Raw genomic sequence first — 27,747 nt, forward strand, 5'->3', positions numbered from 1 at the left:
GCCTGTGGTTTTGTGGAATATATGAGTCATCAGGGGGAGTAATGAGAGCAAAAACTTAATTAGTAATTTTGCAAAGGTGATGCATGACAGAAGGAGCTGTATCAAACCTGGCATCTAGGGCTTGGGAAGGGCAGGCATATAGGAAATAAAACTTGTCAGAAATATGGATTAAGGCTTAATGGCATAGGATTAGTTTTTCAGGAAAAAATGTAGGCAGTAATCAGAACAAATTAAATCTCTGCACCTGTATATTTGCAGGTTTTAGTTGGTATGCTTAAAGCATGCAGCTTAGTGGAAAATTACAGTGATGTAGTCTGTGATTCTGTGAGGAGATCAGGTGGCTAAAGCAACTGGTAAGAAGAATTTTGTAGTATTGACTGGAATAGTCAATAGTAAGCTCTGTGAAAACACTTCCCAGACTAAGTTTTACTAGTCAGGAACCTCTCTCTGATATCTAAATAGAAATGGCTTTTTCTTACTGTCAGCTTGTGCTTAATTAGAGTGTGCAATCTGACCACTAATCTAATCAGTTTAGCATGATCAGCAACTTGATTCCTGGCACAAGGAGACAGAACTTTTCCTGGCAAATTTTTAATCAAACAACCTAAAGATCCATAAGGCTCATCTCACATCACAGGTATTTACACCTGTGAATCTCAGCTGTTCTGGAAGCTGTCACTGACGGACAGTTTTCCATGAAATAAGCAGGCTTCAGAATCAGCAGCTGCAGGCAAGCTAAATGAAAATGACAGAGTGAAGACCCCTTTTAAAGTGTGTTTGTTCAGTTATTTTTTTTTTAACAGGTCTTCCAGCTTTTTTTTCCTGGGTCACTTCATCTCCCCAGAAGCGAGCAGCCCTGTCAAACAGATCTGGGATGTCACCTGTTAGCCTTGGGTTTGTTATAGCTCTCCAAGGCAATAACCATTACAGCTGGGGTTGTAAAACTTCCTGTTATATCTCCTCTCATCCCCGTACTCATAAATTCCATTTTGAGCTGACATTTTACATACCTGGTCTCTGTCCTTTTCAATGCACATTTTGAATACAGAGCTCATGGTAGTCACTGAGATGTGCATGATATATTTTTCCTTAAAAGAAAATAGAAGCATGATAGTAACTTAATCTTTGACATGATAAACTTTGTATGAAGATGAAAACTAGTGGACAGGGTTCAAGACTTTGGAGCATGAAAGATTTCTGTGTTTGGACTATGACAGCCTGGAGAAACACATACAGGAGGTGAAATATTGTCCCTTGTCACCTTTGTGAAATGTTCAGTTAAAATAAAGTCTTCCTTGCTTTTCTTTGTCCTCATTGTTTATAGTACACTGCAAAATATGTGGAAAACTCAGTTTCTCACAGCTTGAATTTTGATTTGCTTAATTACAAAATCACTATTAATACAGTTGTGTAATAAAATATTCAATGCACAATGTCTCGTGAGGCAAAATGATTTTGTTTCTCGGTAGTACAAATGCAAAACTGTGGGGGTTTTATGAACACCTCATTCTATTTAAAATATGTAATTTGAAACACTAAATGGAGTTTGGTTTTCAGATGCTTGGCATGACTATGTACATTTTAAAAAGTAGACACATTGCCTCCTACAAAGCAAGGTTCTATACTAAAGTTAGTATGTCTGATATGATGGACTAGTTCAAGTTAGAAGGTTTACTGTGGACACTTCTCCTGGGAAAGGTTACCAGACTCTACCAATTAAACTTATATCCTTTCATGGGTTTTATTGTGCTCCTTTCTGGAAGGAAGTTAGGCAGGGATGCAAGTGTTAGGCAGCACTCCCCAGCACAGGGAACAACATTCCCACAGTCCTCCACCAAACCCAGGGAGGACACACCAAATTCCTCCAGCTGGTGTGTTGTGAATGACCAAGACAGACACAGAACTACAGGAAGAGTGGAGTTTGTTCTGTCACAGACTGGCAGGCAAGCACAGGGCTGAGCAATTGGAACCACTGGACGTCCTTGATTGCATCATTTGCTTTACCTGATAACATTTCATTCCCTACTGGGCTCTAACCTGGCCCAGCTGATGGCTTTTCCCAGGGTATATAAGGTAGTTTTACTGGTTTCAGAGTTAAGTGCACTGACATTTTCTTTTCATCCTTCTAGAGGCTCCCTGAGTAGTTAAGGTTAGTACATGATCTCTAAGGCTTATTTTTATAGTAGCTCCCTGATATTATACTACAAAGAGAAGGGGCATGAGTCTCTGTGTTTAACTGCTGGGGCCTGCCTTTGAATGACTTAAAAAATGACAATGCCAACAAAAATCCTGAAACAAACTAGTTTTGCTAGAGCTCTTTTAAGGAAACATATACCAGATCAAACATTACAGTTCATTGCTATTAAAGTATTACTTTATTGAAATGCTTTGGGGTTTGAATTCTATAAGTGAGAACTGCATGGAGGAATTCTTTATTCCTAAATATGCTGGGATGATGTTTTAAGAAGTAGTGGAATGTCCAGAAGAAGTAGAGAAGGTGCTGCATGCATGCAGATGAGTGTGCAATTGTTGCTGACTGGTACACATGGTTTATCTGTATAATTTTTCCTGAATACTGAGCCTTGGTACTTCAAAAACAAACATGGATATTTTAAACACACTTATTATATAGCTGTGAAAACAGAAAAGAGCTCTGTGATGAATGTTCATTTTTGTAATATGCAGTTACTGTGTGTGTTAGCAAAGTACTTGTTGATGATTTCACAACACTTTCCAAGGCCATTGCTGCTGCAAATTAACGTGTCAGGGTTTTTTTAAACTTCAGCACTTGACTCATGCTTCCTCTACCTTTGAAGCTATAACTACTCCTATGCCTGACTACCATTCCTGCTAAAGGGATTCGGTATGGTCTGATCTTTAGTCTTGCTTTTAATCCTTTTTCCATAGAATTTTGAGTTGGAGAAATTAAGTAGTAATTTGAAAGAAATAAATTTAATTCATTATAATTTAGCTTTTTTTGGTTTTTTTTGTTTGTTTGTTTGTTTTTTGGTTTTTTTGTTTGTTTTTTTTTTGTTTGTTTGTTTTTTGGGGTTTTTTTTGGTTTTTTTTGTTTTTTTTGTTTTTGTTTGTTTTTGTTTTGGGTTTGTTTGTTTGTTTGTTTTTTTGGTATATGTTATATGTATTGTAACTGAAAGACCTTTGTAAAAGAGGCATCACTCCTGTTTTGTAGCCATGGAATCTTAAAATTCTTAATCCAGCAGCTTCCTCTAATCTAATACATAGTGGCAGAGGATTATGTTTTTCCTTCTTGATATACTTACTGTACGTTACTCCAGGAATTAATTTCTGTAGAACGTGTGCTTGGGCTATTTAAATTGGATGTTATTTTGGTTTTGTATGATAATTTATCGAGATTCTCAGGAACACATAAAAATTTACATCATTAAGAGACTTTTGTTAAAGTAACGAAGTGGGAAGCAGAGGTTGGAAAATCGTGAATAAAAGTAGTTAAATAGATGGTTTATAGACTGAAGTCCTAAAAGATGTAACTTAGGCCAAATAATTTCATTGTCTTATTTCTGTAATTGAAGTTTTATATGAACAAATAACTGTACTGAGCCCATATAAATGGAGACTGTGGGGATTAATGGATTATTCTGTAGAGAGTGTTTATTAAACTTAATTTGTTTGTATTCTTTCTGCTGTAGAAATATTAGTGTGAATGGAACTGGTAAATTTCTGCAAGATGTATTTTTAAACAAGAAGTGACCCTATTCTCCACCAGTATTGCAGATATGTAGTAAATTTCCAACAGAATAGGATGGATGAGAAACCAGACGTGTTTGCAACTACATTATTTTGTTTTCTGTAAGTAGTCCTTACACCAATAATCATCTACATTTTGAATTGCTTCTGATTTATTTAAAATGACATTTTGAAAACCTTCAAAATGGGGAAATTTTGCCTCAGTTTACCTCCTGCAAGTTACTTTAGTTTGTAGTTCCTGTCTTAGGTTTTGAAGAGATTAAGGATAATTTGTCTTGCAATTTTTTGAACATACTGGACAGAAGTTAGGCATCAATGCCAGGTGCATTCCTCTGCTTAAGATAATGGGAGCTGGCATACACACTTAAAGGTATAAACTGGATAGAGGGAGGAAGGAGCAGTTTTGAAGTAGGGAGTAGGTTGAGCACAATGTCCCAGGGCTGATTCAGAAGCTGCTCAGTGAACTTCAGCAGGATTGTTGTGGATGTGCTGACCATGATGATGGACTTGTGTGAAAGATAGGTCTACTTCTGTATGGTGTAAATTTGTTTAAATTTCATGGCCTTAACTGTGGACCATCAGGCTTTCCAGGTTGTGCGGGTGTTTAACAAATATGTAAAAAGTAAGTTTTCCCTGGTCTCAGTTACCAAACCTGATTTTGTTTCCCAGCCAATTTTCTACCCCATTTGCACTGGGTACAGTAAATTAGAGTCCTTTACAAACTTTAGTGCAGTGTTTTCTAAAAATATTCCCCTTGCAAAAGATGCCTTTCATGGGCTGTGTACCTGCTCGTGTGCAGTGGTGCTGGAAGTGCTACAGAGCTCTGTAACAAGGAGTGCCCCTACTCTCCATGGAGTGAACGTGTCTCCTTCCCAGGCTGTGCTGGACCAGTCCTCTATCTCTGGCTGGCTGGGAATGAGCTGCAGGACCACTGCTCATCAGACTTCCCAGCCTTTCCAAGGCAGAGCTGAAGGAAAGAGGAAAGGCAGCTTATCCCACACAGCTGCCAGCTTGGTTCAAAGGGAAATGCTGCACCAAGGCTTTGTCGATGACTGTGCCATGAATCAAATGTTCCCCTGTGTTTTCCTTCTGCTTTGTGTTGGTTATTCAGACAGCCAGACTCAACACTTCCCTAGATAAGAACTATTGTTCCATGCATGTAATATTTTGAAAATGGGCTTTTGCATTATAGTTACAGTTTTAAATGATGCTGTTTGCAGGTTGAATTTGTATTCGTTTTAAAGGTAAATCTGAAGAACCATCTGCTCACAAAAAAAACCAGCCAATGAAATTACATTTCTCCTTTGTATTCTATCAATCATCTATCTAAATAGGCAAATGGGTAAAGGGGGAAAAACTGTTTTGAGCCTGTTTTCTGTACTTATGTATTAGGAGTGTTAACAATGAAAAAAAAAAAATCTATTTGGAGCATAATCTCAGAGATATATGGTGTATATATATACCCCACACTGTGGACAAATGAATTGGCAGGGAAAAAAAATCAGAACAAAACTCAACCCTAATTTTGTCTTTCTTACTTTATCTTAGAAGTGAAAGTATATTGGATGGGGATTTTTTGTTTGGTTGGTTTGGTTTTGACTCTATTTGCAAACAATCCTTCCCTTCCCAAGTCCTTACTCAGGTAGTTACAGGTTTTGAATAATCTTCACTCTGAACTCCTACATTCCAAGGATATAAATGTAAGGATACTGGCAAAGTGTGATAAAGATTATGTAAAGCCTGAGTATTCAAAAGGTTAAGCGTAAACAGGTAATCAGCCTTACAGGTTGGATCCATATTCATGTCTCCACTAAATGCTTCTTTGAAAGTGAAATAAGAAATTAAAGAACACATACATTGCCTGTTTGCTATTTCTTTTCATAGCAGCTTAAATGATTGTTGCTAGAAAACTTCAAAAAATGCTTTTTCAATATTCATAATCTTGTCCCCCACCCACCCTCAAGTGCAGAGGACTGAAACCATTGAAATGGTTTTTGGGGCTTTTTTTACCCCCTATTTATTCTCAGTCTCACCTTCAGAGTACTTGGATGGAAAACTTCGGACAGGAAAATGCTGGGTGTTTGTTTTTAAAGCAATTTTTCCTTTTTTTTTTTTTTTTTTTTCCTACTGTTAAATTTCTGCTAGCTCTTGCCACATCATCCTGTTAGATTCTGCTCCAAGCAGTTTGGATTTAAACTGTGCTGTAAATCCAAGTTGTACTATCCTATTGTTGATGATTTGATAATGTGTATAATGGATTATTCAGTGTGTGTATACAAAAAAGAGTGGAAATGAGATAAGGGAATGTTGCTTCTCACTGTTTTGAGGGTTTTTTCTCCTTTTATGCTGATGTGCAATTTGATGGAGTGCTAAGATGTGCACAGATTAAGGTTTCACAAGCAGAACTGATATTTATTAGAAATATGTTCTGATCTTTCCTACATGCCTTATCAGAAAGGATTTGCCTTAAACCCAAAAATCAAGAAATGAAGCTCAGTGGAACTGGCCTTCATGGTCACAGGCATAGAATGTATGGACAGCAGCTCTTAAGGAGCAGGAATTTGGGGTGTTGCTGGATGAAGCCAAATACATCCCAGGCTGCCTCAAAAAGAGTGAGCAGAAGGTAGAGGGAGGGGGTCTTCTCCCTTTGCTCTGCTCTTGAGACCCTACCTGGGGTCCCCAACACAAGGATATGGACTTGTAGCAATTCCAGAGGAAGCCATGATGATCAATGAAGCTGGAGAACCTCTTCTATGAAGACAGACTGGGAGAGTTGGGGTTGTTCAGCCTGGAGAAGGCTCCAGGGAAACTTTATACATGTTCCAGTACCTAAAGGGGCACCAAAAGAGCTTGAGAAGGATGTTTTACAAGGGCATGGAGTAATAGACAAGAGGGAATGGATTCAGACTAAAAGCAGGTAGGTTTAGATTGGATATTAGGAAGAAATTCTTTATTGTAAGGGTGGGGAGGCACTGGAACAGGTTGCCTAGAGAGGTTGTGGAGATATGGTAGAGATATTTGATCTATGTCAAGCTCCAGCAAAGCTGAGTCGCTCACCAATAACGTGAGCTGAGGTGGTGTTAATCTTCTTTAGAAAAGGCTGGCAATAAAGGGAAATGTCTTCATTGCAGATTCCGTGTTTAAAGAAGGGTGTGCTAGCTCCAATCATGTGTCTATGAGCCCTCATCAGAATAAAAGACAAATTAGGTGCCCTGCAATGTACGGTCAAGGGTCATCTACGGCCATCAGCAATCCCACTGAAGCTGATGAATGTTTGCTGTTGACTCCAATGGGATTAAGAGAAGGGGGCCTGTGTAATTTATAGGGAGATTTTTAATGGGAAAATTTCCTTTCATCTCAGTGCAATTACATTGATCCAGACATTTGATTGTAGCATACTCTTTATTAATGACTAGATGACTGTAGCAGTGCAGGTGGCTGCAGCTACTCTTTGTCCTGAGGAGAACTCAGACAACCAGCTGTGGGTGGTTAGCAACCCAAGTTTAGCACACAACTTTGAGAACCCCTAATTCCCTTGTTTTGTCTTTTGCATGTTTTCCCCTGATTGGTTAATACTTTGTCCTCTTGTTTTATGTATGCAGTTATGTATATTCATTTTCCTTCTTTAATATGTATTAGTTCCAGAAAGTTCTTTGCTCCTCGACGCCCCATTGGATCCTTCCCTGAGTCCCTCCTATGTGTTGTCCCCATTGGTTCCCTTCCTGTCAATCCCACTGCTTGTCTCTATCCCATTGGCTGAGATCCCTTTCCCCACCTATTCTGTACCCAGTATAAGATCCCTGGACCCTCCCACCAATTGGCCTCTTTGTCCCTGTCTTTTCTTGGGATTAAACCTGTGTGGAACACAGAGTCCCCTCTCTTTACTTCTTTGCATGCTTAACAGGGACAGGAGGATACAGCCCCTTTTGGGGGGGTGAGGAGCCCTACCCCTTTTCATTGTGTGTTGGGCACTGAGTGCTGCCTTCCAGAGGGGTTTCAACGTTACCTCTGGGCTTTTGTGTCCTCACACGAGGGGTAAAACCCCCTTCTGCCAGCTCCCAGTGGCTGAAAACCCCTCCAGATGACTTCAGCAAAGTTTTTTAGCCCATTTTGACTTCAAAAATGTCATTTTATATAACCTATGCCTCCACCATTTTGTTCTCCTGCAAATGTCCTGGAGTATTAGAGAAATCAGTTACAATGATCTTTTTGCCCTGCAGTTCTCACCTGGTTAATACTCTTGTATTTGGAAGGAAACAAGGCCTGCTACAAATTTAGAAATTGAAATAGTGTTGTGTCTCTGTTTTTTTCATGGGGTGGACTCTTGTTCATCATGATGCAATCTCTGATCGATTTAATAATTGTGACAGCCTAAATTTATTTAGTTATACCCACAGATCCATCATAACAGTAATTTCCCAAACAAACCTTGGTATTCTGACTTGTTAATTGCTAGCGCTCTGGTAGTGCATTACGGGGTTTATAAACTAACCCTGTAACAACACAGGAAAATTGTGGCTTCTTAGTAAGCAATTTTCTTCAAAGAAGACATGTATTTTAAAGCAGAACTTGTTCAAGGGAGTAACTTTAAACCATTCTTCAGGGTAAAGTATTACGTGGAAATGTTTGCTTTGGATTATTGTTCCATTTTTCAGGATATCGACTTAAAGCTATTTTTAGGTTGGCTAAATAACACTGGTATCTGCATGAGACGTGAATCCTGGTCTTGCTAACAGAAATTGCTTAATTTCTGAAACATTCATTTCAATTATCAAACAGCATATCATACCTCCTCTTCATTAAAATACTATTTTTACGTAGCTGGCAAATATTTTTTGTGTTCATGTTGCATGAAGAACAAGGAGTTTCAGTGTGTATCTCTACAAACTAATTGTAGTAGGGCATTTGCAGTTTTGGCTGGAGAAGAATGGATTCAGAGATTAAATTTGCGTGTGTAACATGATGCTCTTGGACAGAAAAACATCAATCTACCTGTGGCAAGATATTCACCAGATAATAATGTAATTTTTTCCCTGCAATTACTCTTATTTAAGTTAATCATAGTTGGAAATATGAGATAATGCTATAATTTTAATGTTCTGCTGGACCTTCCATCCTTCCTATGACAGGACAACCATTTGATATTTTTTTAATGAGCAATTTGAAGGAATAACACTTTTGGGATTAACAGGTTGAAGGACACGTAAAAGAGTAGGGTAGGCAGAAAGGTGCTTGTTGTCCAAGGTAATGTTAAATGATCCAAAGAAGAAACCAAATTCAAATAGTGATTAAACTGAATTAATTGAAATTGGTTATTTGTGTGCCAGATATCCCACTGAACATTTGGAAGCTGTGGTAAGTATGGCCCATTATGAGCCATGTAGTAAATATGGTTTAAAACAGCAGGGTGCTTGTCTGCTAGCTGACATATTTCTTTTGGGGGAGGACCTCTATACCATGGAATTTGGTTTTCAGGTCTCATCTGTTAACTTGGGGAAGTTCTAACAGTGTCATGATCTCAAAACCAAAAAAAAAGTGGGTGTGAGTGTGACTGCCAGTGGCTCCTGGATTCTTGGAAATTAAATTCCCCTTAATACTAAGAAAATCTGGCTATGGTTTAACTCTGAATTCTATACTGTCATAGTGGTTTTACTCAATAAAGATAAGGTCTTGGATCTACTGTATAGCATAAAATATCTCTTGGAGATCAGTTTAATTACACTCATATAAAATGCAGTTAAACAGCTGTGGTGAAGCTTGTTATTACTGCCACATATTAATGTTTCCAGGCCTCCTCCTCATGTGGAAGAGCCAACTTTCAGTTGGAGTTATTATATTCCAAATGTTTACTTAGTATAAAGTCTACCCGTGTGAAGGATTGCTTGGGTGTGACAGATGGCATATTCTGCAATATGTAAAAGCAGTTTTGGGCAGAATTAATTTATTTTTTTTTAAATCCACCTTTTTATCTTTTAAGTGATTGGCAGATTTCTTTTTTGTCTGCTTTTTTTTGTCCTTCAGAATTTTTAAGGTTTTAACACAGTTCTCTGTATTTCTTTTCTTTCCTGTCTGAAAATATTAATCCTTGCCATTTACTGTTTTTTCTCCCCTATTGTTGAGGGTAGTTCTGATTGGATTTTTTAAATTTCACTTGTGGACAGTCTAAATAATTTCTTAGCCTGTATATAACATCTGCACCAAATTAAATATGCCAGATTGGAGAGAGTGGGAGCAAAACTTCCAAGCTAAATGAAAAATGAGACCTGGTTTTGGTTTGACTGGTTAAGGTATGTAGTTAAACTAGCTGAGTGTACAAGCTGTGGAACAGAAGGGCCACTTTGGTGTCAGAAGGTATTTCAAGATGCTCTCCTTCTTTAATGGGAAATAGAAGGAAACGTAATTTACTGCTTGTGGAACATGGAAAAACAGTCTTTGAAAAAGAGATGGTTTAATGGATTAAAATGTGATTAAACTCAGCATACGTATTTTGAGCTTTAACTTCCAAGTTAATTTTTTTTTATACTATATCTGAAAGAGGAGCCAGGTTAGATTCAGTGATATTTTTCAAAACAAGCAGTTAGTCTAAACAGACAAGACAGACAGGATTAGACACTGGAGCTCATATTTTATTAGGTTATCACAGCTATAGTAGCACTGCCCTTGAAAGTATTCTGACTTTTGTCTATTTGAAGATGTATTTGATTTGCTTGTGGAACTAGCACTTGTTTTGAAGAAAGCAAGCACTTATCTAGTGAGTTTTTATTGCCAGTACCTAATCCTAAACAATGTCACCTAATAACTCAGTTCACTTTTTATTTTTGACATTTAGGCCCTCCTGCAAAGCTTTGTGCCATACTGAGGTCTCTTGTCACAAAGTATGTCCAGCACATACTTCCATGAAGTAAAAGTTTGTTTGTAGGTCTGGATTTGTCCAGTTACTGTGTAAGGCACTAGGGATATTTCAGTGTGTTGTTTGTAGTTGCTGTGTTGCTAAACTGTGGGTTGACAAATCTCAATAAATAATTGTGAGTGTTCAATGATATTACACTTCCACCATTAGAATCTTAAACAGGCATCTATATCTGCCACACCTTATAATAAGGTGCTATTTGAAGAGTTTAATCTGTGATTAGAAGATATTAATAATAAATAGTATCTCCCAATAGGGTACACAGGTCATTAATTACATAAGCTGTGGCTGTAGCTGATTGTCATAAATCACTAATTCCTACAGCCTTTCTTTTAAATGTATATGCAGTGTGCTATTTATAAAAGAAACAAGAATACTTAAAATATCTGTTAATCATCTAACCACTTATAAATGAACATTTAATCCAAAAGAAGCCTGATAAATATTCCTTCAATGTTTTGTTCATTACACCATTGTGATTTCTTGTTTTCTGTAATACCTCTTGCTGAGTGTTGTAGAGAAGTGTTGCATGATTTGACTCAGTCTCTTGCAGACCTGAGAATATAATGACTGAGCTCACTCCTTGGAGAGTGATTTTCTGTGACTTTCAGTATTTTTTTGTAGCTCATTCTTACTGGCTATGGAATGTATTTCTAGAATTAATCTGCTTTTAAGGAGGTTATTTGGGTTATTTTACTCAAGGAAAATATTTTAACTGAAAATAGATGGAATACAAACTTTTATTGTTAATACTCAAAATGGACTGCATGAATGTTTTTGTCAACCAGGCCAAGTGCCAGGTCCTGCCCTGGGTCACAACAGCCACCTGAAGCTCTTGGGGATGCTGGTCAACAGCAGCTGAACATGAGCCAGGTGTGCCCAGGTGGGCAAGAGGCCAATGGCACCTGGCCTGTCCCAGCTGTGGTGTGACCAGCAGCACCAGGACAGTGACCATCCCCCTGACTGGGCACTGGTGAGGCCACTCCTCAAATCCTGTGTCCAGCTCTGGGCCCCTCATGACAAGAAAGACATTGAGGGGCTGGAGCGTGTCCAGAGAAGGGAATGGAGCTGGGGAAGAGTCTGGAGGAGCAGTTGATGGAGCTCAGCCTGGAGAAAAGGAGTTTCTAAGTTGTTTTTACTAATACCTTAGATGTGATATATTAAATCTTAATTAATCATAAAACAGAATGTGCACAAAAAAATAAAAGGAAAGCATTTTGTTGTAATTTGTAAAACTGCCTTAGACCATTCTGGGCCTGGTTTTCACTCAAATGGTTAAAAAATTCTATCTCTTTATCATTGCTAAGTACTGTTGTACATTTAGATCCTAACACCAAAATCTGCCAATATTCATAAAGTCACGTGAACCAGAGCACTGATTTGAGAGACTGTACAAAAATGTTAGCCATGTTCAAGATAATGCAAAGTTATACTGTCTCCAGGCCAGAACAGAGATAATGAAGCAAATTCTGTTTCTGCCCTGGAGTGCTTCTCTAGCCTGAGTTCAGAGGTCATGAAATGGCAGGTCATAGGGCTGATTCTGAGTCAGCAAGGGGAAGGCCCAATTACTTTTAGCACTTGAAATTAAAGCACTTGTTTCAGTGCTCAGATATTTCAAGACCTAACTGAGGAAAGCAGCTTTCTGCCTAAGGACTCTGAGCTGAGGTCCTACTGTGTTTTTTGAAGGTACTGCTTATAGACTACCTTAAGTGCAAAGTATTAAGTCTAAGAGTTCTGTTCTGAGCATTTGTGAGATTCCTCTGCTGGCACAGTGCTATCATCTGCATCCCAAAATAATCTCATTAGTATATAATGTACCATGTGAATGAATAATATTTCAATATCCTGTATTTTTTAGAGTATAATGTATACACATCACTGGATCTGTGTACACTCTACAATGATATACTCATTTCTGAACAGCCTTTTTTGAATGATGTTCCCAGCAGACCCTGCATAAACAGTGAGCTGAAGAGTGGCCCCAGGGCAAAGTGCTGTGATACAATATCAGTGAGCCTGTGTTCAGACATTTAGCCAGTGAGTGATGAGAGTTTTAAAGGCTTTTTGTATTTCCCTGCTGAAAGATTTGAAGAGAGGAGTGGGGAAGTTTAGGCAATCCAAGTTATGTTGCCTTAATCTCTGGAGAGAAGGGGAAACCTGCTACTAGTGAAGCCCCTCTAGGAAAGACTCAGGTTCCTTTGCCAGACCAACTGTTTTCTTGAGATATTAATAATAAAGTTACTATGCCACTTTGTGCTCATATCCATTTTTGGAAATTAAGGACTTTGAACCTTTGAAGACTGATGGAGTGTGTCACTCCCTCGAACAGAGCAAACAGATCTCATCATGCATTTTGGTGTTGCAAAGACTGTCATCCCAAAAATTCCCCTTCCCAGGAAACATCAGGGAATGCAGCTCTTTTTTTCTACCTGTGTTGAATGTCTTTTTTTTGCCCATGTTAAATGTTAACAGGCTTATCCTGGGCTGGCTCCCTGCTGTTCATGCACACCTCAGTGGCACTTAGGAAGAGAAAGCCGTGTGCTTCTCTGTCAGCCTTTTGCTAACTCTGCTGCAGCAAAATGAATTACTTGTCTCCTCTTTCCAGAAAGGTCATGCAATAGTTTTTCTTTATTGAGATGATCTGATCTGCATTGTGTGCACTCTTTTGAGGAAGCTTGGTCAGGCTGAACAGCGTGACAGGGTAGCAAGTGCTTTTAGGCTGAAATCACCATCTCTCTTGTAATAACAAGAAAAGCCAAACAAAAAAACCCCCACTTTGTCATGGTGACAATGACCAGCAGCTCTGCTGGTTTTCACTGTCATTTCAAGCCTTTACTCTCTTTGTAGCTCTTGACTATAAATCATCTTCAGTGCTTGCTGTACACAGCACATGTCAGGACATATAAACTACTGATTATTAAACTGTTTTCCCCAGTCCCATTCTCCATGAAAGGCTCCTGTCTGATGCCTTGGTTTAGTAAAATATTTCCCTGTCAACAGGAAATTATTCCCCCTTTTGTATAGAGAGGAGATGAGATTACTTTGTCATATTCATGTAATCTTGTATTCTTCTGGGGCATTCTATAGCTCATTGAACTTTGTGCAGCACAATAATATTTGATCCAAAGAAAATAAATTGGCTTCAAGCTATTTGTCTAAGATAGTAATAAGAAGGGAGAAGGGAATTTCCTGCATCACACAAGGTATTGTCGTGTGTTTTGTTGCTGTAATGAAGATTAGAAACAAAATACTCTATGGAGTTCAGCAGCAGGTGTCCTGGCTTCCTCCTATTGCATCCCATCCAGGAAGAGCTCTTCAGCTTTGGGGTGATGGAATGCAGGCACTGAACAGGAACTGGGTTGAAAACAACAAACTCTTCCATTTTCCTACACTTATTTGTAATTTTTCACTTTTTTGCTCTTCTCCCCCCCTACTCCTCATTACCACTTTCTGTTCTTCCTTATTTGCTTCAGTCAAGAGTCTTCACCTACACAGACTCACTGCCTCATCCATGCTCTCCACACAGATTCTGCCTTGTATTTTATGAGAAAATTGGCAGAATATGGATGACTCACTTCTTATAAGTGTAGATATTTTTATTTTTCTGCTGGGTCTCTCTGCTTGTATTTTGGACATTAGATCAGTTACATCCATTTACTATTGATAAAGCCTCAAAAATTTCAGCAGTGTGTTTGTTGCTTCCTTCAGAGCAGGAGGAGAGGTCCATTTTATGCTCTTTCTGCCTCATGTGCCCCTGTGTGTTGCCAATAAAGCCAAGGAGGATCATTGGATATGTGCTACCTGTATACTTTGAAATCCTGAAGTAGGAATTTCTGTTATTGAGACTTTTTTTTGTCAATATTGATGTTGTGAGTGTTTGCAGTATTCTGCTCTTGCAGCAACTGAAAAATCCAAGTTCAGGGTAGAGCTCTGAAGGTGTTAGGGAATTATTCTTGGAGGTATTTATATGCCCATGGCTTGATTTATCTCATTTGGACCATTCTAACTGAGAACAACACTGACAGAGTGAGAAAAGAATCAGGCCAGAAGATGCTAATTTACATTTTCAGCTTCAGAGCAAAACATGGATGTACTCTTCCAGGCAAATGTTAATAAGCTTTTGGTCTGTAAAAATGTAAATAATTTATTGAAATTCTACTGCATTTGCCATGTTTCAGAAGAGCAAACATTAACAACTCTGAAATATGAAATAATCCCAGAGCAGTGAAAATGGATGCAACTGTGAATAAAATGAGTATTTTGACCATAAAATGTTATAATTAATACTAATGCTGACTGTAATTAGTAAATGCAAATCAAAACATGAAGTACATTTTTCACTTCAAATTTAATTTTAAAAAGGAAGCTTCAGATGATAGACTTTGCTTACCTCTAACTTTCTGCTAAATCATGCCTTCAGTTGCCAATATTATTGAAAGATACGGTGGCTGGCAGAATTTGGTCTGTTATTATTTCTAGTGAAATGTCCTTGAACGAAACAACTCTCCACAACTTCCATCTGAAATCATGAGCCTCTGTGGCATTTCAGTGTTTGAGCTGTTATTATAACGCTATTTATTCTCTAGGTGTGATCCTATTTAAAAGGGTGAAAAAAAGTGAGGGAAGCCAATCTCATTTCACTAATGTAGAAGTAAAATTTGTCTTTTTAGCCCTGTGAAATCTGACTTGTACCTGCTGTTGTGTGCCAAGATGAGTGAGGGTGATGGGGAGCTCTGAGCTGTCTTTCCAGCTCTCTTTAAAATGAAATGGAGTGGACCAAATGTTACATCCTTAAATCTCTCTCAAGTTTGGCTTTTGGCTTTTGTTACTATGATATCCAGAACCATTAGTGCATTATTTATAAGTAACTTCTCATTTCAAATATTCAATATAGAATTGGCACTTTACTCCTGTGAATTTGTGTGCTGTTTCATTATGAAAATTTTCAACACTTATTTCTAGTGTCACATTTATGTAATATAAATTTGGTGTTGTAGAGTGCAATTGCTAATCTTTCATCTCTTTTCAGCAGAATTGTTTGGCCTTTCTCCTTTCTCATGCCCATCTTATTGGCTTTCTATTAGCAGTCATCTGTGATACTCATTGTGTGGTGTATGCATCAATACAGAAGCACAGGAACACAAAGTGTCAGATTCCTAAAGGAATCCTGGCCTAAAAATGGAAAAAAACCCTGACTTTAGGCTTGTTTGGAAAAACTGCCTTATTGTCCAGGTATAGACTATGGGTTCTTCATTATTCCCATTTAAATTAAAGCTGTCATGTTTTAGTTCTGTGTAACCAGGCCTGTAGGATTTTATGTGCTGGAGACTTCTCCCCTTTTATTGCTCATACCTGCTTATGGCCACAAAGGAAGAAGCAGAGAGGGGACAGTCAGCAGTGTAAGAAACATGGGTAGCTTAACTGGGTGTTGCTATAAGTCCTGCTGCCTCTCCTTAGAGTTTACTCACAGCTGGGGTATATTACAGTTTAATTGTTCTATATTAGGTATTTCTGTAGAAAAACATTGTATAATAAAAATTTTATTGCATAGAAAGTGTCTTAGGCATAGTTGTGACTTCCAGACTGTAAATATACATGTTAGAAAAAAACTTTCCATTGTGTCAAAACATTCCAACTCTTCAAAATTGTGAGTTTGGCTTAATCTGCTTCCTCTTTGGTGATGTCCTCTGGCAGGCTGCCAAGTCTGGCAAATATCAATCTTATAAACCATCATTTGCCTGAGAAAGGTGATCTGACTTTAAATTATACACCTGGGACTTACAGGATTTAAACTTAATTCTGGTTTCCTTTTTGGGACTGCAAGACTTTCATTCCAATTTGGAAGATATTTTTCTCTAGAAATTACTGTTTAATATGCTTGCAGAAAGCTCTTGTTAACAAATACTTTTTTCATGGTTGTAGATGGAATTTAGATTTGGGTTTTTTGCAGTCAGATATTGTTAACTTGTTCAGAGCAGTATCTTCAAATAGAAATAAACCTTCTCATTCATATCTCTTCACTAGCAAGACTGATGTGTGCTACTCAGCCAGGTATTTACTTGTATTTAATCCACTTGATGCAATCGGTTTAATTTAAATGTGATATAATATTGATTATATATGTAAATATGTCCAGGGAAGAAAATGGGCATGTTCAGCAAGAGTTATCTTCCATAAGACTGTACTGAAGGAGATTAATTATATTTCATCTGAGAAGTAATTCTATTTTCTAAACCTCTTCCAAAACCACCTTTTTTTTCAATGAATAAGAGTTTGCTTGCACCTTTTTCAGTTTTTGGGGAAATATCTATATTTCTAAACGTATTCAACTCTTTTGGGCGTATGAATAAATACATTTTACAATATTTTTTTTTTGTTTCCAACACCAATTCCTCTGTTAGTAACTTACCCTTTGAGAAGAACTTATAAGAGAAATAATAAAGCATTATTTTATAAATGGAATACCTAGCGATGATATTTCATCTAAAGCCTGACTACTGTAACTTAGCTTTGATCCTAATGTGCTACTGTAAATGTAAATTTATTCCTAAACAGAACTTAGTTTAACTGTAAGTAAAGTCATGAATATATTTTTCTGAAGTATACTGAATATAATGCAGTATATAATTTAGTTTAAAATGACAATTTAATAAGTTTTTTTCCTGGTAGACTGAACATGTAGTCCTTATGTAGTTTAGGGTTTAAAAATTTTTATTCTACAATAGAAGATTAATATTTATGTATGTACTATTTTAAGCCAGGGACCATATTTAAGCTGGATGTTGACTCACAGAATCTCTGCAGGTCTAACATAAAAACTTGCTGTGACAGTATTTCTCCTTTTGTGCTAGAAGAGGGTGCAGGTTTGTGTGGGTGTGTGATCAGTGCTGTGGGAGTCTGGAGGTTTGGGGTGCTGCTGTCACTGGAGAGACACCTGCCCACAGCTACTGACCACTTCCTGTCCTTCATCATGCTGTGTAGCTGAATGGAATGGGTGTGTCTGAAGTACAAACCACAGCAGTGACTGGGTAGTAATCCATTTTAAAGAGGCCTAATTCCTTATTTTACGGCTTTTCTTATCCACTTCTGGAATAGTTTGCATAATACCTTGCAAGGAAGGATTTTGTCTCAGCAGTGTGGAGTGAGCAGCCAACATGAATATTTTAAAAATACCTCTGCTGATCCACTGCCCCTCTGAGATATTTTAGAAAAGGTGGCAACCTTACTGAATATTTTTTCTAATGCAAATCCCAGGTGAGACTCATACATTATTCCTTTTGTTCTTTTGGTCTAGCAATGTTCCTGTTTGCCCATCTGCAAACATTTACTGAAACAGGCATAGCTGATCAAAGATATTTAGGATTGAGCTCCTTCTGAATATTATCACCTTCCTAACTTCTTGTGGATGCAGAATTGTGTTCATCTCTTACAACAAGAAGCTTGTGTCCCTGATGATGATTAGGTCAAGGATCTGAAAGAAATATAATAGACATGGGACAGCTTTTTTTGGGAGTAGACATTAATCAAGCTCATATTAGATAAAACCAGTTTGGGACAAGAAAAATAAAAGTTCCAAGGCTGTTCTGTCAGGGCCCCCCTCCCATTCTGCTGCCTCCCTAATGGTTGCATTGAGTGCAACAAAAATATGATGAAACAAATGAGTTCTGTAGGGGGTTGGAGGAATCTGAGATAAGTAAAATCTCCTGTCTTTATTAAATTCTGGAGCTTGTTTATTTGTGTCTATTTATAGCCATGTGATTAAACAATTATCTAGGGGAAGACTAGTAGCTGCTTCAGATGTTAAGTTCACATTTTAAATGAATTTTTTGGTTGTTTTTAACTTAACAGCCTGCAAGAAAGTTTGAGGGGTTTCTTAACCCTGACTTTGGTATAGACTGGGATGGCATTGATAAAGTTTTATGAATAATGATATCAAGCTAATAGAAATCAATTCAGTTTCCATATGGAGAGGGTAAATGATATGCCTGATTCCTGACATCTCAGAGGAAGATTATTGCAAATGTCATCTTGGTGAAATGCAAGACATTAATTCTGCCTAGGATCTGCCATGTTTATAAAATCACACAGCAAAATTTGGCTTCAAGACCCAGTTTTCTTTTATATAAAAGGTAGTCCTGAGCCTGAAAAATAAGCATGTCTTCTGAGAAGGTGATAGCCATTACATGTAATTTTTCAAGTATTAATCTTCCTCATGCTTTCAAGTAAAGCCAGTTGACTTTGCCTCTTGAAATGCGTATGCAAACATATTGATTCTTCATATTTTTGAACCAAAGGAAAAGAAAGATACCAGAATAATTAACAGCACAGTATCTCTTAAAATTTCCTGCTGTAGGGATACTTAAATAGTATTCTTGAGTTGCTGAGAGGGCAGGAGTGATTAAGAATCAATAATAATAATAATTTAGACAACAGGGTTGATCTCAGCACCTCTGTACTTTTCTCTGCCAAGTATGTTGGTGTTTGACTTGTGGTTCTATTCTTCTTTAGTAAAATCTCTTTGGTGGCCTTCTGGATCATTCCATTTTGTGGCTTCCCTCCAAGTAATAGGTTTAAGTATTTGGGGGGTGAGAAAGTGATCTGGTGCCTGAGCATGCATGAAACAACCAATGGACACATGCTCTTTACCAGGTGTTTAATTCCATTTTAATGCTTTCTCTCACCATGGGAATGATCCAAGAGGTCCGTTCTTATTCTGACTTGAAATACTGAGGATGTAGAGGAATCAAGATGCCTGTTTTTCTTTTATTTCTTGTTATTTAACATGTTGCTGTCTTTGGGCAAAAATAGTCATATATCCATCTCTGGCAAGCCAGTGTGGAATGGGTTTTGATCTCTCACCACCTGTCGACTAAGAATTTAGAGAACTTGTAAGTCTTTCCATTTTTCTTTGAAAATAAATGTCCTTTATGAAGAAATATCATATTAACACTAGAAAATAATAAATAAAAAGAATATAGTATATTGGTACAATAGTAAAAGAGGAAAAAAACCCAAACAAACCTTTGGGGTGGAAAGAATCTTACATCTATTAAATCCCACTCCCCCCACACCAAAAACAATCTTGTGTAGGAAGAGAGACACCAGTTTCAAGAAGTTTTTCTACACCACTACTTTTCTATGAGCACTTGTTCTGCATTTATCTTCTGGCAGATACTGTGCCCACGAACTCTACACCCAATGAATGGGAGAGCCATGAATGGGGTACAGCTCCTTGCAGGTGGAAGGCAGCAAAGAAAGAGTCTCTATTTTTTTCCTCCTGCAAATACTGCTTTGAACAAGGTACTTCACATGATAAGCGTTGATCTGAGCAAAATCAAATTTGAGTTACTTTTAAATGCTCATAGCTAAATATACATTACCTCTGCCCAAATAAGCTATAGTCATTCCTATTTATGTAAGCTGCCTTTTGCTGAGGTGCAAATTGTTGTGTGGGTGAGCTCATGCAGGGTTGTTTTTCAGATGGAACTGACACTATTTTATGAGGAACATGCTCCTGCTTTCCAGTGCCTCCTGCCTCTTTCCCGTCTCTTGTCTCTTAAGCCATTTAATGCTTTTAAAGAGTTCCTCTGTAATGCTGCCAAAGGCAGTGCTTGCATGGATTGTCTGCATTATAATTGCCAGTCACAGAAAGCTAAAGTTGTTTGGGCTACTGTTCTCTGGCACTTTACGTTTTAATTTCATTTTTTAACTGCTTTGTCGCATTCGTGAATAGTAATGAGACAAATGAACTTCTAAATATTGGAGTGCTTTTGTGGCCCATTGCTTTGCTGGTAGTGATGGGCTGGATTCCAGTTAGTGTCTCACTGGAGTGGAACAATGCACGAGTTCTGTGATGGCACAAAAAGACTGAGGAATTTTGTGGCTCAGGGGGCAGAACAAGCAATGAGCACGCTTGAAAATCTTACAGGTTTGGTTGCAGTTCTAAAGATCTTATTTCAGAAGGCTGTGTAAAATATATATGCAGTTAGGTGGAGTCTGATTTTGGTATGCATCTGAAAATGCAATACCTGGCAGTCATAAGAATTCTCTTTGTTTGTTCCAACAAATAAATGGGTTCTCTGGAAATGGCTTGCTTTGTAACCTTTCTGTGATGACACCGATTTCCCCTTCTCCATGGGCTGCTGCCCTTTTCATTAAGCAGTCTGCATCTTTGCATTCATTTATATATTGAATACATATTTTAATATCAGAATTGGGAAGAAATTCTTTCAAAGCATTTTAGTGACTTCAGAATTTTGCATTTCGCACCATTCAAGATTTCTGCTGAAATTTAAACCTCCATATGATTTGAAAACTTGGTAAATTCTGGCTGGAAAGTAAGGGAAAAATACAAGACCCCTTGCTTTCTTGTTCAGTTTTTTGTACAAGCAGCTGGAGTTACCTGGACTTCTGGCAGCTGCAGTGACATTATTTCACTTTTATTTGACTCATACCTTCTTTTATTGCATTAATGTGTGTAACTGTAAATATAGTTCCAGTTTTTTGGTTCTTGTGGGGACAGTTAATGGTAATGTGTATGTGGAGACAGGTGCTAGTTAACTCATGTGTGGTTCAGAGAAATAACATTTTTTCCATTAAATGCCCTTATTTAAATCTGTAGCTGGCACTTCTGGGTTGATGTTGCTATTTAGGTGAAAGCATTGGTACAGGATTCACATTCCTTACTGTAAATAAATAATTCCTCTGTGTTTCAAATTTCTCTTTAATTTAGATCAGGCTTGACCAGCTGTTGAAAGCAGGAAAAGCAGCCTAGCCCAACTTGGTGGTTGCCTGCAGGGACAGGTCAGTGAACTTCATGGTTTTTTCCAAGGTTAAATGTGGATTTTATTTTCATATTTCATTAATTCTGTGCAGCCAGTACATATTGTAATGTGATACTTACCATGAAATAATAAACCAGGTTTGCTACATAGACTTATTCACTTACACAGCCTTCCTGATGTCTTATATTAATAATTTTCAAAGAACTAGAACAACTGTACAAGGTTAACTGGATTCATTTAATGATTGAGTGATTTCTGCCCCCACAGTCTAGTCTTGGCTAAAAATATTTATCAAAAATGTTCCTTCTATTGTCAACATGGGGTTGTGCAAAGCTTGATAAAAACCAGAATGATTCAATGTAATAGATGTCTGTCAAAAATAGACTTCAGGAAAAATGCATGCATCAGTAACATTTAATTTTACTAGGAGCAGAAGATCTATTTTTCATGCAGCATATCTAAATGAAGAATCCTCTGCTATAGGAAAGCAAGCATAAAGGAGTGTGTCATTCCATACATTCTTTGATTCTTTAGATGCATTCTTTTGCTTCTAAATACCATGCAATTCTGAGCTTAAAGTTTGGTCCTTTTAAAATTCTATTATAAATATTTATCAGATCGAAGGAAAAAGAAATTCCACAAATATAAATATGTTCCACATCAATGCAAGGATGCGAAAGGCAAGGGTTGTTTCTGAAAGCTGTTTTCCAATTGCTTTTATGAAATTCAGTGCAGGGAAATTAAACTAGACTATCTAGAAGCCAGTTTTTAGAGATTATTGTCCTGGCTCCTTCGTATTTCATTTGTTGCAAGAGCTAAAGGTCCGTTTCTATACAGGTTAGAAGGGAGCTGAGGAATGGCACCTTCTTTAGGACAGAGTACTCAGTGGTATTTGCTGTGTGACCAGAGCTGGGGTGTTGCTTTGGATGATTTGCTCTGCTGCTTTGAGAGAAAACTGTAGATCTCCATCATTGTCAGGTGCTGATTGTTCTCAGTCAAAGACCTAATTACTGGGATACTGAGATGCTTCCTCTTTTGTGTCCTGATTTCTTTCATTCACTTTTTGAATGGTTAAATATCTATTGTGCCAGAGAGCAGCAGAGAAGCACCGATTTTACAGTTCTGTGGTTGTAGTGTTCATGTAGGCTGTGGAAAAAACTCTTGTTTGTCTCTGCTGCAATTAATATTTATTCATATGAAGCCAAATCACCCAGCAGAAGAGCTGGAGAGGAGCTGTTCCCAAAGCAGCCAATGGCTCATGAGGTGAAACCTGCCTGGTAAGTTTAATGTATGTAAGTTTAACCCAGGCTGGGATCTAAACCTGGCTCTCCTAAGTAAAATTACTTGAAGGATCCAAAGGTCTGAGACTCTGCTGTGGGAAACCTGGGGTGGATCTGGTAAGGAAACCTGGTCTGGCTGTGAGTGTGGGGTGTGGAGGGGACCCATGGGGACCTGTGGGGTCACTTCAGCCACTGCTGCAAAGGGACTTCGGTCCTGGCAGTGACAGTCAGGGTGGTGTGAATGTGACCCCAGGAGTAGCACCTGGATGGCCAGACAGGAAAGCTTCCTTAACACAGGTGAACCCTTTGATCAGTAGTTCAGAGATTCTTCCAGGACTATGAGAAATTAAAAGGAAAACCACTAAGAAATCTCAGGGTTTCTTTTCCAGATGATAACTTATTTTTCAATTAGATTTTAGCTGAAAGAAGCAGAATTTCAGACCCTTCTGGTTTTAGCAGCCATAACCTTGAAAGCAATAGGGCCCTTATTTAAGGGGTTACAGAAACAGAACATGCATGTTAAGGAAGGAATCAGAATTTGCAAAAGTTTATTTTCTTGCTAATTATAAATAGAGGTGGTAAATGAAAATGTAGCACTTCTGCAGTATAACAAATAATATAATTAGCTGCATTAGACTTTGCCTTGATGGAGACTCAAGGGAATCTTTGTCTCCTTGGATGGCTCACAGTGAATAGTGCCAATATTACCTTGTCCTAATAAGATGATCAAATATTTAAATGATGGAATCAGAACTTTTGTTTGTGTTTGCTCTAAATGTGGGTCTGTTATTCCATTTCTGAGTTGTGTTCCACGTTCCTTTTCCTTGAGTCCTAATGCAAACAATGAAAGTATGAACACACTATGAACTGTGACTTTCTCAACCCTGAAAATATTTAGGGAAGTGTTTAATTTTATGCACAAATGTAGACCTATTCTTTTTCAATGGGACTGTTGCAACAAGTAGGGTTTAACAGAGATGGGTTTTTTAGGAGATTTGGCGCTTCAGCAGTGTGGGTCTCTTTTCCTGTTGTTCTTTGGGATGTGAATTCTGTGATGATGGAGCATTTTAGCACAGGCCCAGATAAGGAATTTGGGAAACTGCTGCTTCTGTAGTGTAAATAATGACAGTTCCTGGCCAATAAGATGATAATTTAAGGAATGGAAATGTGGTAGTTCTCACATTCTTGTTAATGGTCTGGGAGATGATAAATATTGAGTCTTTTTTTCCTTGTAAAGCTGAGAAGTGTGAGATTAGATTCAAAAGCTGGCAATTATTTCTTTTTATTTCCTGCCTATGGACTGACAGTGTAAGTTTGATGTTGTAGCTTGTACAGAATAAATGCCACAGCAGACAGAGTTTTAGGCTATTTATATATGCAAGGTTTTTGTTTTAGGGGTTTGTTTTGCTTGTTTGTTTCAGGGTTTCTTTGGTCCATGGAGTAATGCATAGTTTCAACTAGTCAAATGTGAGTGCAAAAAGCATCAATGTATTTTTCACCCCTGCCATAAAGAATTGGTCAAACTTCATTATTCTGTTTTCTGCTTGTATGTGCCTGAAATCAGTTGCTCAGTCAAAACCATTGAATCTGCCACTGGAAAAGCATTTGTTTATGTAGTGTGACACTGTAGTCAGAGTACATCATTGTTGCACATCAATGTAGATTGTAATGTTTATTTTGGAATGGGGTGATGGTACGAATACATAGCTTCCCCTTGTGGAATTTTCATTCTTTGATTTTTGTTACTTCAGTAATGCTTTGGTCCTTTGCACAATTGGTTTGCTGAAGCAAGAGAGGCAGCAATTTGACATATGAGCACAAGGTTTTAAAGCTTGTTCTGAGTTTGAATATTTTGCTTCATTTGTAGGAGGATTGTCATTTTTGCATAGAAACATTTTGTGTTCTCTGTTCACTCTGGCTGCTCTTGTCCATCTATCACCATAAGAATTAGCAATTTTACTTCCATGATTAGACAAAAGAAGTAGTAATTAATACCCAGGCTTGACACATGAATTGGCTATATGCAATCTTTTCATGAGTTTTATGGTTTTATGGGGAATTTTCAGTATTCAACAGAACAACCTCTTCTGGTTGCTGTCCTTCATTAAACACGACCCTAGGTGTCCCCCTTTCTTCACTTCAGTAATGATTTCTGGCAGAAAGTTGAAAGACAGCCTTTGCTATAGGTGACCATTGTAGCTTTTGGCTGTCAGGGAAGAACTCAAGTGTTTTAAATTAAGAGGAATGAAGTACTGATTTGACACCTGATGATTCCAGCTGAATCTGTACTGATGCATGTGACTTGTTTTGGACTCGTTATTTTGTTGTGCTAAGCATTTTCCCATGTGAGGCTCTGAGCAAGGCTTGTAGGTATTTTCCTACATCTCTTCCAAAACTTGAGCTTGAGTAGTTTCAATTCTGCTTCTTCCCATTAAATTCCATGCTGATAATTCTGTTTGTGTTGATGTATCACAAATGTAGGTGGAGCTTTGCTGCCTTTTAGGGCTCACAAGCTTTGATCCACATGATCAGGGCTGTGGTTCCATCAAGCCCTTTACCTAACATGTTTTAGGACTGTTTAGTACTTTCACAGGCAATTCTTCTTTGACTAGCAAAACATAATTTTGGAAGTGATATCAAAGCAGAGAAATCTTTGAAGCATCAGGAGAAAGAATTTAGATCTTTGTAGCCTGTTGTATACAAAGAAAGAGCAAACATTATTCCATAATTCCTGCATAAAAAAAAAAAAAACACAAAACAAAAAAACCCCACACAAACAAAAAGAAGCCCAAAGAGAAGACAAAACCAAAGAAAACCCTAAAGCAAACTAATAAAAATGCCCAAAAGACCCCAAACTCCTCCGCAGTTAATTGTACAAAGAAATATGTGAAATGTTATAACTTAGCTTTAGCTGGGTCATGCCTTGATTTTTCCTGCCCTGCTTAATAATTTTTTCACTGAAATCTGTTTGGGGCCTTTTATTTCTTTTACTCCCAGGCATTAACTTCTGTTTGGACTGGTAAATACATGAACAATCTGGCTCCTATTAGGTTGTTAAATATATGAAATGACTGCCCATTCTGTGGGACTGAATGATTAACTGATCCACTTCTTCATAAAAGGTTGGCATCATTCCTGGAACTGCTCAGTGATTGGATTGTCTTTATTTGTAGAGTAAAGCACAATGAGACAGTTTAAAATGTGTCCCCTTGGAAATGATCTTGGTCTGGACTGACCATTCTATAGCCAGGCAAAACATCTCTGAGAGCTGTGCTGTATTGTCTTGTCTTCCATATATTCAAGGTGGATAACTGTCCTACAAATATCCTTTCTCTACTGGTGCTTCATACTCTTAAACTGTATTTTTTATTTGTCATTCCTCAAACATTGCAGTCTTGTTTTACATGATTATTCAAAATCAAACTAAAAAACCTAAAAAACTCTGCAGGACATTGGCTGTACTTTAGAGCACAGAGCCTGTGTCTTTTTAGGCTCTTATAGGGAGAACAGAGATTGCTAAGATTGATTGTCAGTTGTTAATAGAAACACATCACTTTTCTTCCTTACTTCTGTTCAGAACCCTTCCATAGAAACAAGGATGAATTTTCTGCACTGACAAGAATGCCTCATTCAGTGTCTAATATCTATGTCAAGTCATTGTGCATGAGTGTATTTGAATGGACTTATGTACATATTTGAGGTTGCTTCAGAATTGACTCATACTGAACTTCTTTTGTTAGTGTCATTGACAATTTTCTTAATCACAAAAACATCCCTTTGCTTCAAAAAAGATATTTCTTTAAATAAAATTTAGCCTGTGATAGAGAAATTTTTCCCTTACAGGAACATCTCTTAACTGTTCTTAACTGAACAGTGAAATTTCAAAAGTAAATGTGCCTTTTCCACTGCGTGATAAGCAGCAGTAACAAATAGCTAATGTAAGGTAGGAAAATTACACTGCATTTCAGTGTTTGTTCAGGCAAGTGCAACAGTAAAAAGCTTAGATGCTGTTAGAATTGGGCATGATCGTGCTCGTACACACACACACAAAAAAGAGCTGAGTCTAAAGTTAGTCTACAGGTAATTTCTAGATTAAGCTGTTTGCTTCAGTTTTGCTTTCTGTTTTCAACAGAGAAGGTTTTAAAAACTCTGTAAGAAATAATAAGATTATAGTTAAACTTCAGAGAAGTCATACTGACTGTTCACATGCTTCATCCTTTAATGACTGTATCTTCAAAGCAGCAGTGGCATCTTCATCTTAGAAGGCGTTTTATGAAGTCACTTTTTGAGGAGTGCTCGCTGGGTTTGGCTATGCTGGTCAAGCAGTGATTCTAAATTCAGTCATTTAAGATTACAAGCCTCACATCAAACTATTTTCAAAGTCATTGCATTGTCCTCAATGAGTTTTGGATTAAACAATTTATCAGAAATTCTTCCTTCATCCTTAAATCGTATTCATGTTTCCTGCCTTTGAGACTTGGCACTGTTACGTTCCTGCTTTTTTATCTTTCACTCCATGTCTGTCTGTTCCTCACGTGTTTCTGTCTGTCCTTCTGCCAGACTCCTGCCACTGCAGGCACTTCCAGGCACCAGCTCAAAGAAGACTCCTCTTTCCAGCATTCCTCTCTCTTATTTCAGAGAGCTCTACCAGGCAGCTAACTTTCAGAGAGCTTGCCATCAAACTTTGAATCTGCTCTTTCAGAAGTTGAAAAGCTGCCACATTGCTTATTGCTGGATATCCTTGTGTTGAACTGGCAGCTCAGCCTTTGATCACACAAAAAGGACCCCACAATTACAATTTCTACAATGTGTCTTGAGACTAGAACTTCAGGTATCAAATTATTTTGCTTTCACTACTCTTTCTGAGGTCTCTGTTCCCTGCTTTCCACAGACAGTGAAAAAAATAACTGCTGTTTCCCTAGTGTGGAGTGTTTTACAAGGAATCGATGTCATTAAGTGATTGCTATCTTGGCACAGCAGGGCTTTTCTGGCACTTTTCAAAACACTGAATGTCTGCAGTTATGAACATATGTGCTCGCTGTCTCTC

The 27,747-nt window shown here is 37.8% G+C and overlaps 1 long non-coding RNA gene across 6 annotated transcripts in view; it reads left to right on the top strand.

Annotated features, from left to right (window-relative positions):
• The first annotated feature begins 2,066 nt into the window (after nucleotides 1-2,066).
• LOC138110498 (uncharacterized) overlaps nucleotides 2,067-27,747 on the top strand; it is a 140,485-nt gene continuing 114,804 nt past the window's right edge. For 4 of the 6 annotated variants that reach the window (XR_011150964.1, XR_011150962.1, XR_011150959.1 and 1 more), the window contains exons 1-3: nucleotides 2,067-2,149; nucleotides 3,669-3,828; nucleotides 21,369-21,439. This is a non-coding gene — a long non-coding RNA (uncharacterized lncRNA). Of the gene's footprint in view, nucleotides 2,150-2,785; nucleotides 2,864-3,668; nucleotides 3,829-21,368; nucleotides 21,440-27,747 lie in introns of all 6 variants that reach the window. The other 2 variants (XR_011150963.1, XR_011150961.1) reach the window with 2 other exon arrangements.

The sequence above is a fragment of the Aphelocoma coerulescens genome, chromosome 4A, assembly GCF_041296385.1.
Source record: "Aphelocoma coerulescens isolate FSJ_1873_10779 chromosome 4A, UR_Acoe_1.0, whole genome shotgun sequence".
Taxonomy (NCBI): domain Eukaryota; kingdom Metazoa; phylum Chordata; class Aves; order Passeriformes; family Corvidae; genus Aphelocoma; species Aphelocoma coerulescens.